The sequence below is a fragment of the Rana temporaria genome, chromosome 1, assembly GCF_905171775.1.
Source record: "Rana temporaria chromosome 1, aRanTem1.1, whole genome shotgun sequence".
In the NCBI taxonomy this organism is placed as follows: domain Eukaryota; kingdom Metazoa; phylum Chordata; class Amphibia; order Anura; family Ranidae; genus Rana; species Rana temporaria.
In genome coordinates, this window is record NC_053489.1 from 388,804,536 (window position 1) to 388,818,595 (window position 14,060).

A 14,060-nucleotide genomic window follows, 5' to 3' on the forward strand; every position below is an offset into this window, starting at 1 on the left:
GGATAAAGGGAAATATTTATGGTGCATCAGCCCAAGGTGCTGACTCTGTAAGCCAGCATACTGGATCCAATCCTCCGAGCACAAGGGCGCCTTAACTGGCGGACTTATACCTGTCACCCCTTGTATAACGGCCCAGATCAAGAGTGTGCCGAGATCGGACCCTTGATGGAACTTAAGGCCAGCTCCATCTCTTTTCCAATGTAGAAAGGTAAGAATTTTACCTAGGACCTACTACCAAGGATTCCACCCCTTGGTTTCACACCAGGAATATGGGCCTTCCATATCCTAGGATATCTGGTCCTGGAGGCCAGCTGTCCTGTATGAATCAAGGTAACTGCCGCTGATTCTGTACGCCCCGATCCTCAAGAATGCAGGCTATAACAGCCAGACCATTAATACACATGTATGCAAGACAGGATGTAACCCTGCAAAGCAGGCCTGGACAAGCTGTAAGGGACCCTGGGTCCTCTACGATCAGTTCTTCTGTCCCTGCGCAGTAAGGTTGTATGGGCTATGCTGGAGCAATTAAGCCAGCTTCCGTTCTCTTCTGATGTAGCATGGAAGCCATGAAGGTTGCGGCCCTGGGGGAGATAACACATAAACCAGCGACAACTGGGCCCCCAGGGTCACTAAAAAATCTGTCCCGCATGCGGGTGGATCCTTTGGCCTTGACACAAAGTTGTTCAATCTCTTGTTGAACCTGGACGTCAACACCCTTTATGTGCAGGGTAACGTTTCTGTGACATTTGGTCAGAAAAAAGTCGGGGTGTAGAGGCCAATCTCCCGGACCCGATTGTTGATGGCTCCAGCGAATCGCCTGCCAATCTAGCATTCCATGAAATGACAATTGACAATAGGCAAGGCACAAGCTCTTCTCTGGTAACCAAAGTAAACCACTAGAGAGGCATAGTCAGATTGTATTCAGACAGAGCAACCCTGTAACCTAAACGTTCAAGGGCCTTAAGCCGGATGCTCCATCCGTAGCTCTAGAAAGCTAGCAGATAAGGCTCCCTAGGAGCTTGACCACCTTCCCTGTGCCGTGGTCTCTTCCAGGCCTGGATTCTATCCCTAGAGGCCAGTCCTCGCAACCTGCTCCCAGGTAACGGGTATGAAGGATATTCCCTTCTGCCAATCATTCAGTTAAGAACCCTAAACTGAAATTCCAGCATATCCCTGGGACAAGACTCCTAGGATAATGCTAAGTTAGGATCCACTCGTTCCAGGCCGACAGAGCAAAGTTTATATCAGCCTTGAATAAAACTGAGCATAGGGAACTGTGTTTGAATAAAGACAGCATATTCCCTCTAGACTGGGATCCCAACCCAGGAGTTCCAGATAATTAATCATGCTGGACTCCCCTAGGCCCAGCCATGCTACTGACTGATCTGTCAGCACGGGTTTGCCTCGGAATGACATTACTGCTAAACTCTGGGCCTTTAGACCTGCTAGAGGCGGGCCCTAGCAGCCTTGTAAATAAACACACATGCAAATAGCTCCCCCTATGTGCATGTGGCAACCTTTAAAGCCATATGCCTCTATGGAAGCGTGTGCTCATAGAAGCGTGAGTTCATAAGAACATGTTTTCCGCAAACACACAAAAAAGGGGGCGTGCTGTATACACGCATACATATAGCATGTGAGCTATGAACAAGCATCCTGCAAGCAAGTATGTGCCTATATAAGGCCAAGGAATCCTGTATAATTAAGGAAACCTAATTATAATGCCTCCTAAGTCAAACTCTAGGCAAACATGCATTCTTATGCGATTCAGCAAATTTTCATGCGATCCAACATCTATGCATCTTAAGCACTCTTGTGCGGACAAGTACCCTTGTGGGACCAAGGATTATTGTATGATCGAGCACCACTGTGCGATCCAGCAATTTTTTTTTTTTTTTTGCAATTAAGCCTTTTAATGCGATTTTTGGCATTATTGCGGACACAACCTCTCTGTGTGACCAAATATGCCTGAGTAATCCAGGACTCGGGTGATCAGATAACCATGTGTGAACCCGCATCTTTATGCACTCCAGCATCTTTATGCGATTTCAGACCTTTTTGTGGAAAAAGGCCTCTCTGTGTGACCAAATATCCTTGGGTAATCAAGGAATGTGGTTTGTCAGGTAAACCTGTGTGATTCCGCATTTCTATGCACTCCAGCATCTTTATGCGATTTTAGGCATTCCTGTGGAAACACGCCTCTCTGTGTGACCTAATACCCTTGGGTAATCAAGGATTCGGGTTATCAGGTAACCATGTGTGATCCCGCATCTTTATGCGATTTCAGGCACTCCTGTATAAAACAAGCCTCTCCGTACGACCAAATATCCTTGGATAATCAAGGACTCGGGTTATCAGATAACCATGTGTGATGTCGCATCCTTAAGCCCTTAAGCATTTCCATGCGATTTTAGACATGCCTATGGAAACAAGTCTCTCTGTGTGACCTAAATAACCTTGGGTAATCAAGGACCTGGTTTATCAGGTAACCATGTGTGATCCCGCATCTTTATGCACTTAAGCATTTTCATGCAATTTTAGGCATTCCTGTGGAAACAAGCCTCTCTGTTTGACCTAAATAACTTTGGGTAATCAAGGACCTGGTTTATCAGGTAACCATGTGTGCTCCCGCATCTTTATGCGCTTAAGCATCTTTATGCGATTTTAGGCATTACTGTGGAAACAAGCCTCTCTGTGTGACCTAAATAACCTTGGGTAATCAAGGACCTGGGTTATCAAGTAACCATGTGAGATCCCGCATCTTTATGCACTTAAGCATTTTTATGCGATTTTAGGCACTTTGCTGTGATTAAACACCCTTATGTGAACATATAAAATCATACGAACAAAATAACATGTCTCTTTATGTGATCAACAATAAAACATGCTTTGTTACTGGTTTTTACCCCACATGCATTTTGAACATTCCAAACTCATGTACTTCATGCAAACATGTGGACTGTAAAGAGGCAGTTATGCTCTGCAGATGTGCGTCTCCGCAAACCTGCAACGTTAGCCATGTGCACAGCAGCAAATGTGCATTCCCCTGTTGTGCATTAGGTTAGCCTGAAGCCAACACCAGGATGAGGACTTTAAAGAGACAGAGGCTCTGGCCGTCTAGGCTAAGTGAAGTTATATGCAGCTTGGATCTCTGAAAAGACTGCAGCTGCAACCAGAGCTTTTGGGGCTTCTGATAGTTTTCTCCTCATTAACACCTGTTATCTGTTCTGACAGTGAACCTTCATCCTCAGGTCTTTCAATCCCTTGCTTGAGGATTTAGAGCAGGGAAAGGGACACACCCTGTTTTCTGCTTGTGAGGCTGCTGTGAATATAGCAGTTAACCTCTTATAGACCTATACATGCAATGCAACAAAACATATGCAGAGTGCTGCAATGTTGGGGGAGGCTCACGCCTGACAGGGCTGATAGCTAATTATGTGAGCTATCTTAAGTCTCTACAGGGGAGGATAGTATCATGCAAGCATGATAAAAAGGGCCACCAGATTTAGGTGGTGATACCCCTTCCTACCCCTGAACCCTCTTTTACGGGGAGACAAAAGAGTCCTAAGCAAAAAGCAGAGGAACTTTAACCCTGGTGCATCAACAGCTGAACTTAGTCTAGCAAATAATGCTTGCTAACACAGCTAGATGCCGAGTAGGTGTCTTAAATGAATCTGTATCCAATTTCCACAAGGTGCTTACGTGCTCAAGCTACCGTGTCCCCCTGGCTTCTCTGACGTCTGGGCCTTTTGAAGAGGCCACCCTGCGTCTGCACCATGAGCCGGCGCACGTGCGCCAGCGGCAACCACATCGTCCCCCCGCCTTCAAAGCGCGCCCCTCTCACGCATGCGCGCGTAGGGGAATGGTGGAGGCGGGGGGAGAGGGAGATCCCCCAAGGAGCCGTAGAGACTACGAGGGACCCCCCCCCCATCGTGGCAGAGCCTGAAGCGGAGGCAGTAAGCTGCACCCTAGATCAGCTAACCTTGAGCTTCCGTTTCTGGAAAGCATGGCAAGCGAAACACCCGGCATGTCCTCTTAGGGCCCTTCGTGGAAAACAGATAAGACATACTCATGTAGGGGTACCAACCTCCTGAATGGGAGATCTATGGGTATTACAGCCATCCTGTCTCAACAGACATAGTGGTTTCTTTGCCAAGGCACACATGCATTATAGGCAAGACCCAATTGCCCCTTCAGCGGAGGACTAGGACCCACTAGGGGAGGTATATGGGTGCCAGAGCCATCCTGTCTCAAAAGACTTTGTGGTTAAGTTGCCCATGCATAGAAGCATAAAATAGGCGAGACCCATAATCCCCAATGGAGAACCCACTGTCGGACCAAGTCCCGTAGGTACCTCCGCTTACCTTTCCACGCTGCAGGGTATTGCAAAGCAAGAGGCCCAGCCTTCACCCCTCAACGCGGGCTTCGTCTCAGACCTTCAGGGACTGGGGTCCATAGCAGGTCACCTCTCCCCTGGACCTATATAGCACCCTGGCAACAGAAAAAATATTTGGTCTTTGACATCGACCAATGTACTGGAACCCAGGGTCCAGCTCTCAGAGAGAAGCATTATAGGCAAAACCTCGTGTACCGTCCACTTTGGCTATGAAGCACCTTGGACGGATCCGGATTTTATGGAGGCTTTTTACATCCAGCATGGATCCCTCCAGTGGAGCTCCTCAGAGCACATGTTAATTCGTCCAATCCTGGGACGGGTGGTCTATCAAAGTGCCCGGACAAGGGGGAGGGGCTATGACGACGCGCGGCGGGGAACACACATCTATTCAAATGAAAGCTGTAATGTTCCCCGAGCACCGAACAACTAGACGGCTGCAGCGGCATGAGGTCTCCTCTAGTGGTATGTTATACATACCCGAGGACTTCTCTGCTCTCCGCCTTCCGATCCCGCCTCCTCTCCGCCTTCCGATCCCGCCCCCTCAGTCTCTTCTCGGTCTCCTCTCTGACCGCTCCCCGCCCCCACTCAAGAGAAAAAAAAAATAAAGTATAGGGGGAAGCATCGGGAGCATTTGCGCGAGTACAAGTACTCACGCAAATGCTCAGTATCGGTCCCGATACCGATACTAGTATCGGTATCGGGACAACCCTAATACAAGGTGTAAACATTTTTACAAAAATGTGGAGGGGTGTACTCACTTTTGTGAGATACTGTATATACAGTTGAGCTCATAAGTTTACATACCCAGAATTTATGATTTGACAATTTTTCAGAGATGAAATGAATAAACATTTTGGTTAGTGTCTGGCTGCCATTTATTATCAAAATGTGTTTACCTTTTTTAAAATCATAATCACAACATAAACTACCCAATTGACCCTGATCAAAAGTTTTGGCAAAACATGCACACAAGGGGGTTTGAATGGCTATTAAAGGGTAACTATCCTCACCTGTGATGTGCGTGTGTAAATAAAAGGCCAATGAGTTTCTGGACTCCTGACAGACCCTTGCATCTTTCATCCAGTGCTGCACTGATGTTTCTGTATTCTGAGTCATGTGGAAAGCAAAAGAAATTGTCAAAAGGATTTGCAGGAAGAGGTAGTTGAACTGTATAAAACAGGAAAGGGATATAAAAAGGATATCCAAGGAATTGAGAATGGCAATCAGCAATGTTTAAACTCTAATCAAGAAGTGGAAAATGAGGGGTTCTGTTGAAACCCAACCACGGTCAGGTAGACCAACTAAAATTTCAGACACAACTGCCAGGAAAATTGTTTGGGATGCAAAGAAAAACCCACAAATAACTTCAGGTGAAAAATAGGACTCTGAAAACACAGTGGTGTGGCCGTTTCAAGATGCACAATAAGGAGGCACTTGAAAATGGGCTGCATTCGCCAAAAGAAATGCATAACAACGCAAATGCCAAAGGATCCCACGTACAATACGCCAAACAGCACAGAGACGAGCTTCAAACCTTCTGGCACAAAGTCATTTGGAGTGATGAGACCAAAAACTTTGCTTTTTACCCACACCCATAAACCCTTTATTTGGAAAGGAGTCAACAAGACCTATGAGTAAAAAGGTACACGCATTCCTACTGTGAAACACGGAGGTGGATTGCCGTTATGGGGATGTTTGAGCTACAAAAAAAAGGCACAGGAAATTTGGTCAAAATTGATGGCAAGATGAATGCAGTATGTTATCAAAAAATACTGGAGCAACATTAGCCTTCATCAGCCAGGAAGCTGCGCATGGGACGTACCTGGACATTCCAATATGACAATGATCCAAAACAAGGCCAAGTCGACCTGTCATTGGCTACAGCAGAAGTGAAGGTTCTGGAGTGGCCATCTCAGTCTCCTGACCTCAATATCATTGAGCCACTCTGGGGAGATCTCAAAACGTGCAGTTCATGCAAGGCAGCCCAAGAATGAATTTACAGGAACTGGAGGCTTTTTGCCAAGAGGACTGGGCACCCTAAGCCTCATCCACAAAAGATGTCAAGCTGTCACTGATGTTAAAAGGGGGCAATACACGGTATTAAGGACTCGGGTATGTAAACTTTTGATCAGGGTAACTTGGCTAGTTTCTGTTGTCATTATGATTTTCAAAAGAGTAAAAACATAGTCGATTGATAATAAATGGCTTCAGCCAGACACTTACCATGAGTGAAAGATACATTTTTGTGTTATTCATATTATCTGAAAAATGGCCAAGAAATCAAATTCTGCCAGGGTATGTAAACTTATATGCACAACTGTACTTTTATTTCACAAAACCTGTTTCTACAATGTAAACTGATATTCCTAGAAAAAGTACAATAAAGTTTAGCCATCACCTTAAGTAAACTGCACATATAATAACCGGTCAATAAAGACAAATAAACCTGAAATCTTTATTAAACATTATTCACTATATAAATGCACACAATTTTATGTAATCATTTGTGCTACAAGAAAAATAAGAGATACTTAAATTTGGTAATAATAATGCTTAACTGAATTACAAAAATCATTATTATAGCCTGCACTAGTGTTTATCAAAAATGTAATGCATACCAACATTTTCCTTTGGTTTTTATGTATATATATATATATATATATATATATATATATATATATATCACTCAGTATAATTTACAAAGCAAAGAAAAAACATGCACATCTACATTAATATACAAGTGAGCATTTGCATGCATAAAATAAATATACTTACAAAACAACTTGATATGCATATACTTAACACAGCCTATAAAAAGTAAAATTTTACTAAAACATATACAGTTTATTGTGATAACTATAATATAGTTTTTCATTATGCAGTAGGCCTCCTGCAAAGAAAGGTGACCTTTTTAAAACTAACGGACGATAATTTATTTTCAAAAAGCAGAGGCGTGGTGAATTTTTTTTTTGTACAAATGCAATAAGAATAGAATATATCCTTATCTAAAATAAGTTGTGTATGACATGATAACATCTAACTGTAGTATAGAATGTGTAAGGCAAGTAATCGATAATGAAAAATCTGTTTTGGCTTCTCTTACGATATATTTAACTCTTCTACAGAAATCTGTTCATACAGCCAAAAGTTCAAACACTGCTCTGTGCCTGGACATGGTAGATATTTTTAATGGTCTTACACAATGTCAGTATAGAATTTCACTGCATTATTCCACTCACAGAATGCTGTTGATTTTTTTTTTTGTGCAAGAACTTTTCTTAGTGAGAAATTCCCTTTAATACAATTTTATAATTGAAAGAAAAATATGTATACGTAAACCAACACAACTGAAGCATATTTTTTTTTTTAAAGCCATTTAAAGAGCATCGAGGCACAATTGACAATGGCCCTACAGAAGATTAATTTTCAGTGATTTGTTTCAAAGTACTGCGCTTTGTCACCTTCTTTATAAAACAGAAACAAATTTTAGCCACGTGGAATTTAAAGATAGCTTTCAGAATCTGCCTTACAAGATTGTACAATTTTTATTTATTTTTTCTGGAAAGTCTCAGGGCATGAGACATATTTGGCACTTGACCTTCATCACCTGTTTCCATTTTATCCCAGCACCCTGTACTTCTCCCAGACCCACAAAAATATACAACAAAAGTAAACCACTGCCCCCCCCCCCCCCCCTGGAGGTCAAATCAGTGTGAAAACCAGCTTCACAGGATGACAAACACAAGTAAAACCTATTCCTCACCCATTCTTCACTTATAACTAATTAAGTTAACATCCTATTTAAGCGGCCAAAAATGGATTGAATCTCTGTTCAGCAGGGACCAGCCAAGACATGATCCATCTATGAGCAGGCCGATTGACTTCAGAAGAACCAGCTCATCAGATTTGTTTTCCATGCAAGCACTGCTGGTGGATATAGCAGCCAGCAATTATCACTGTGTTGTACACAATGGCACTGTGGGAGGGACCCATCAACACTGACTGGGTAAATGGAGCAATTTTCTTACCTTCCACTCTATGTGAAAGGAAAGAAAATTATATAATCTATGGCTTCGTACTTATGTATGCAATTAACATCTCCACAGAGCAGATTAGTAATAATGGTAAATCGGAACAACAGCATCTATAAATCTTGTCCATTTAAATATACAATTCTGATACTGTTGCTCAACAGGGACCTGAAATGTTTAAAAAATAATGAATACGGTACCCTAGAAGTAATTATTGTGTTTATCATCTTGTTCGGTGGAGTACTTTGTGATACTCTGGTACAACACACTGGAGTTAATTTGCTAAAGGCAAATAGACTGCACCTTTTAAGTGCAGTTCTACAGCTTGAGGGGGTAAATGAGGGGAAGCTCTATTGACATCCATCATCCAATCATGTGCAAGCAAAAATGTTCTTCATTTTTCTTGCATGTTATTGGTTCTTTTCTGGAAAGTGTAGTTTCATCTCATTTACTAAGCTCTGGAGCAAATGTACAGTCTATTTTGCCTTTAGTAATCAACCCCACCATGTTCATAAAAGATGCTTCAAAATAGTAAAAAAGTGCCTAAAAACCATCACCTTACCCAAAAGTACCCAACATGTTGTTTCCAGGTTCAAAGTGCTCACAAAAAAAACTTGTTATTGAAGGTGCTGGGATTTAATCAGTGAGTGCTGCATTTTAAGATTGTGCACACTACCTCAAAAGAAGCAATGTTTGCCCATATGCAAATATTTATATGTGGACAATATAACCTAAAACTATTGTATACCAGCCAAGACATAACAGTAACAAGATGCCCACTAGGGCATACTATGATTGTCAGAGCAAAAAATTTGATCAGAACAGGTGGCAAGCAACGTTTGCCTTATTTTAACATCTCATTCATAATTGTTCCCTACAACCAGTACTTGGCTCAAAACTAGACAGTTGGCAATACTTTAAGTAATAAATGGTGCTACCGACTTGTTCAACTTCAAGGCTCATCTAAAACAAAAGAAAAAATATAACATATTGCAGCTTTCCAATACCCAGATGTGGTAGCTGAATTTGTTTTCTTTTTTTCTGGCTGTCAGCATTTACAGAAAGCACGTGCTGATCTTGCAAGAAATGTACGACGCCTTGTCATTTTTTAACAGTTGATAAGAAAGCACAAACCTTATCCAACTACTAATCCAGGGGTTGACAAATTTGCTTGGAATCTAGGAGCCAGCTAAAAAAGTTAGGAGCCAGAAAACGCGCCCCGTCCCAACGAGCTTGCGCGCAGAAGCGAACACATACGTGAGCAGCGCCCGCATATGTAAATGGTGTTCAAACCACACATGTGAGGTATCGCCGCGATTGGTAGAGCGAGAGCAATGATTCTATCCCTAAACCTCCTCTGTAACTCAAAACATGCAACCTGTAGAGTTTTTTAAACGTTGCCTATGGAGATTTTAAAGGGTAAAAGTTTGACGCCATTCCACAAGCGGACACAATTTTGAAGCGTGACATCCAAGAAGCATGTAAATAAATGTATAAGCAAATAGTGATGCACCGTAGGCAAATGAACATAGGCACACCAAGGGAAAACCTCCACCGAAAAGAATCACCAAATAAAGGGGACTCTTACCAGAAATAAGTGATAAAGAGCTTGTGGCCAAACCCAGCCAGGGCCTTTAGGGTTAAATCCAATCAATCGATTCTCAACTTCCGATGATCTGTAAATTATAAAAAAATCTTCTAACTCATAAGGTAAGAAAATGCCTGATGCCTGGCCATATCCTCTGTGTCTCCCGACCTCCAAGATGGATGGAATCGACAGCTCCCGGCTCAGCGTCCCCACACCTCTCACCCTCAGGGGACGCTGAGCCGGGAGCTGTCGATTCCATCCATCTTGGAGGTCGGGAGACACAGAGGATATGGCCAGGCATCAGGCATTTTCTTACCTTATGAGTTAGAAGATTTTTTTATAATTTACAGATCATCGGAAGTTGAGAATCGATTGATTGGATTTAACCCTAAAGGCCCTGGCTGGGTTTGGCCACAAGCTCTTTATCACTTATTTCTGGTAAGAGTCCCCTTTATTTGGTGATTCTTTTCGGTGGAGGTTTTCCCTTGGTGTGCCTATGTTCATTTGCCTACGGTGCATCACTATTTGCTTATACATTTATTTACATGCTTCTTGGATTTCGGAACTATCTACCCAATTTGGAGGAATAATATCTGGATTTCCACTTAAGACCCTAGCTGGGGGATTTCAGCTGCAAGCCCTGTTTGCTTGCCCTTCCGGTAAGCGCATAGATATCTATTCAATTACTGCACCGGTGGAGGATTTCTATTTTTGTTTAGTCACGGGCACAATTTCATCCAACAATTTTTTTCACTGAAAATTGAACTTTTCACTATATATCATTATTATGTATGATGTTTTGTATACCCATGGACAATATTTTTTTCAATCATATTGATTTTTTACACTCATTCACTGTTAGCGCAACTAATTCGCTTTGTTTTTGATCTTTATTGTGTGTATATCACAATTTTTGTTGCAGCTTTTCTTCACTTTTGTTGTTTATTTAGTTAGTTTAGCGCAGTATCAAAATTTTCTCTATTGAAGCGTGACATGTTGGGTATCAATTTACTCGGCGTAACATTATCTTTCATGATATTAAAAAAAATGGGGATAACTTTACTGTTGTCTTATTTTTTAATTAAAAAAAAGTGTAATTTTTTCCCAAAAAAAGTGCGCTTGCAAGACCGCTGCGCAAATACGGCGTGACAGAAAGTATTGCAACGATCGCCATTTTATTCTCTAGGGTGTTGGGATAAAAAATATATATAATGTTTGGGGGTTCTAATTAGAGGGAAGAAGATGGCAGTGAAAATAGTGAAAAATTACATTAGAATTGCTGTTTAACTTGTAATGCTTAACTTGTAATACCAACGGCCACCACCAGATGGCGCCAGCTTACACATCTGGTGGTAATAACTTGTAATACCAACGGCTCACCACCAGATGGAGCCAGCTCACAAAAAAAAAAAAAAAATTTTTTTTTTTTTGCCCCCCCCTTCCAAGCCAAGTCGCCAGGACCCTATTTCTAGTCGCCATGGCGCCCGGGATTTGTCGAGCCCTGTACTAATCCATCAGTCCACCCACCATGTAATGAAGCTGAACAAAAGGCAAACATATGTGAAGTCCTTCAAGCCTGCATGAAAACCATGGCTTTCTCCATATATACAATAGAAAAATGGGTGTAGACACAACAAAAAAGTGTAAATTTACAGGCTCACAAGATAAAAATAAAAAGGAAAAAAAAAAAACATGAAAACTGAATGGGCAGTCGTTGCATCTAAAAAAAAGACTAGTAGACAGATTTTTTTTTTTTTGGGGGTTTAGATAAACTATGTACATTTAAACAAAATGCAATATGGCAACGGATATGAAAAAACTGAATTATATAGACATACAAAAACAAAACCTGGTAATATCTAAGAGTTTAACTTCAGCTAACATTTTAAGTTGACCTTTTGATGAACAGGGGATCATTTGTCATGTTATTAAAGTTATTATGGATGCCCTTCTTGTAGATTTCCCCGTCGCCTTTTATCCCAAATCACTGTACTTATCAGTATCCCTACTGAAGATATTACCATTTGCCTTTAATTTGACAAAAAATTAGGTCACTAGGACATTATGAGAGTGTGAATCTACCCTATGGGGACAGAGAGTATAAGACCCAATACACACTATAAGATTTACTGCAGATTTTTTTCTTCAGATTTACCAAAACCATATATGAGGTCAAACCTTATTGATCGGAAATTCTGACAAGAAAACCGTGGATTTTTTCCCCGGCAGAACGTTGGCTCAAACTTGTGTTGCATACACACGCTCACACAAAATGCTGACCATCAAGAATGCGGTGACGTACAACACTACATTGAGCCAAGAAAAATTAACTTCAATGATTCCGATAATGCGCCGGATTCCGAGCATGCATGTTTTTTTGCGCGTCGGAATTGCATACAGACAAATCGAAATTTCCAACAAGAACTGTTGACGGAAAAATTGAGAACCAGCTCCAAAATTGTTGCTGTCGGAAATTCCGACAGAAAAAGTCAGATGGAGCCTACACACAGTCAGAATTTCCAATTAAAAGCTCACATCAAACCTTTGTCGGAATTTCCGATCGTGTGTATGCGACATAAGAGTTTCAATTCGTATGCAATCAGGCAGGCCCTTGCACTACATGGTTTTGGTAAATCTGAAGACAAAAATCTGCAGAAAATCTAACAGTGTGTATGGAACAGTGTGTATGGGGGCTCAGTCCTTGGAAAAAAAAATCCGTTTAAGGACAGATGCAAGCGAGTTGAAGTGACACTAACCAATATTCTCAAGATATAACCCATACACATCCACTACTAAAAAAAGGACCCTGTATTCTATTTTTTCATTAAATTGTTAAACTGTTTTTTTCGGCCTCCTTGTAACATCCTTTGTGAGCTCCCAAAACACTCTTTTCTCCTAACTTTGGTCCGCCATGAGAATTAACAATTTGAATCGTGTATGGCTGGCCTAAGAAGCCCATGCCCAACATAACTCACCAGGCTCGGCCTATAAAACAGACTCATTTTGGGGGAACTGTCCCTTTAAACTTCCAGCTACTCCTCTAAATTTACATACTGGTCAACCTAGAATTAAACGATGTTCAAGAAACTTAATTTGTCATATGATAATGAAGATGGAGCCATGGTGTATTGCGACGTTTGCAGTCAAATTTGAGAAAACCCTTTTAAATGTTCCAATTCACACAGCATGAATTTTGTTTGTTTTTCAAGAGAAGACCTCAAGGCTGACAAGGGTTTCTGCATGTCAGCGTGAGCAGTCTTAAGGACATGCAGAGTTTGCCGTCATTAAAGAGAGGTCCAGCCCCCTCCACGAAAAATTAAAAGTCAGCAGCTACAAAACACTGCAGCTGCTGACTTAATAAAAGGACACCTACCTGTCCAGGGAGCCCGCTATGACTTCACTCCAGCCGATCTTTGGATTGGCTGTTGGGTGCAGCAGCAGCCGCCATTCCTGGTAAGGGAACTCTTAAGTGAAGCCTTTTGGCTTCACAGCCGGTTCCCTACTGCGCATGCACCAATTGGTCTGGCGGCGGAAGGAGGAGGGGGCTGCGACCCGGTCTCCCGGAAGTGGGAAACTGTACCTGTCAAAAACATATACCCGTCCCCCCCTTCCCTGAAAAGTGCCAAATGTGGGGGGGGGGGGAGGGGTTGGGCGAGACGGATAAGCGGAAGTTCCACTTTTGAGTGCAACACTGCTTTAACCTAAAAAACAAAAATGCCTGGCTTCTAAACCTTCGGTAGTTTACAACTGACAATTAAGATCTGCCTACATGGTACAAAACAGAATTAATTATGGCAAACAGTGGCTCAGCCCCCTCAAACAAAAAGAGGACTAGTAGGATTTTACAGTCCTGTAATTTCTAGAATAGAACATTAATAAATTCAAGCTGCAATTTTTAAATGTATTAAAGTTATGCTATGTGAATGAGAACCAGTACCAACTATAAAAAGCATGCGTTATCCCAATTTGGCTGCAAAACTGTAAACACAATTTAAAGTTAGTAAGGACATGCACTTTCCGCACTCACTGCTCTTAAGAGAAAATG